The sequence below is a fragment of the Chaetura pelagica genome, unplaced genomic scaffold (genome assembly GCF_000747805.2).
Source record: "Chaetura pelagica isolate M959 unplaced genomic scaffold, ChaPel_1.0 scaffold76, whole genome shotgun sequence".
NCBI classification, from domain to species: domain Eukaryota; kingdom Metazoa; phylum Chordata; class Aves; order Apodiformes; family Apodidae; genus Chaetura; species Chaetura pelagica.
Genome location: NW_009970723.1, coordinates 7,511,805 through 7,513,537, shown reverse-complemented (window position 1 = coordinate 7,513,537; position 1,733 = coordinate 7,511,805).

Genomic DNA, 1,733 nt, shown 5'->3' with positions numbered 1-1,733 from the left:
CTTACCCAGTGAACAGCATTGTAACAAGTGAGCAGAAAATATCAAAGGGGAGGGAATACTGAAAGATTACTTGCTGTCTCTGCCATGGGTTTTGTCATCACTTCACAGGTACCTGAACCAGAGACCTCTTCTACCTTTGGACTCATCTGTCCATCACTGCCTACTAGGAGGTTCAGTCCACACCTGGATCTGGAAGGATGAGCTAAAACATTACTGGCAAAATATGTCTAAGAAGGAAAATACAAGTGAGACTTAAAATCTATACAAGCTTTTAAACATTAAGTCTTGATGGGGGGAATTAATGTTGGTTATTAATTGAAATAAGTAAAATTTGGGGGGGGGGGGGAAATCACATTTGGGGAAAAATCACATAAAAGAGAACATAAGGGACACGCAGAATAAAAACAAGGCCTAGATAACAGTGAAACAGTTAAGAATTAGACAAAAGTAGATACCAATTAGAGAAAAACACTCCCCAAGTAGTCAACAGCTTGGCCTTGAGACAGGCCTGCAGGACACCTGCCAGACAGATGGAAGGGATGGAAAGGAGCACTCCCCACAGCTTATCTTGGTTACAGCCTTGAGCACTGCAGGGGAAAAACACTGAGTAATTGAAATAACTGTATTAATGTATTAATGAGCCACTAGGATACTAAAATTTCCACCCACAGGCTAGAGGGACCCCTGCTAACAAGCAGCCCCTCACTCTGAGCAGGTGCAGTGACACTGTTGAGCGCTGCCCCTTTCAGTGGAAGCGAGGGATTAGTGACCAATCCTGTGTGCCAGTGACACAACAGTGTTAGAGGTAATGGTCCTTCTCACATTTTGGGGTATGAAAGTAGCACTGGGAGCTGCTGAGCCTGCTTTGTGGAATACCACTCTGCTTCCTTTTCTGCGCAGAATTGGATATTAAAGCAAACATCTTGACTGTGTGTGGATTGGCTTCTTGCACACTGGGTCATGGACTTAGAATGCTTAATTTATCCCTTTCCTGAACTGGCACAGGTTAGTTGTCATGGTCAGACAACTAACCACACAAACAACCACTCAGTGATTTGCTATGCTACATTTTCTTGTAGATGGTTTATCAAAAACTCCAGTGGCTGTGGGATTGAGCCAAGACAGGGCATGAGAAACCATAGGCAAGGCAGAAAGGAACGATAAGACAGTGTCTGTGGCTGAGACTGCTGCAGAGCTACTCCCTCAGCTCAGCTCCTGGGACTGGCACATCATGGAGTCTCACCAACATTCATGTAGGAAGGCTGCAGAAGGAATGAATGAATACCAGCAAAATACCAGCATACACTGATGTGAAACACTGACTGAATTAACAGAAGCTTCTATAGTAATTAGTAAGAGATATACAACTAATTTAAGGCCTACGTCTCTAACAAACTACCTAGTAAAATACAATTACTCTGACAATGACCATTTTTACGTGTTTCCACTTGATGTCCCGCTGCGAAACTTGCTGAAAACAGAGCGACCCAAGACACGGATCTCACAGAGCACCTGCTGGGCTCAGAAGGGCAGCACCAGGGACAGAAGAGCTCTCCTCGGCCACTCTGAAGGGGAGGGGACTTCACACAAGTGGGAGGAAGGCCCCTGGGTCCTGCCTGGGGTGGCTCTTCAGGAGCGACCAAGGCTCTTGCTCACAGAGACCAGAACCGGCCTGCAAACCCCCGCAGCAGCAGCTGCACCCGCGCGGCCCAGGCAACCAACACACGCTCACC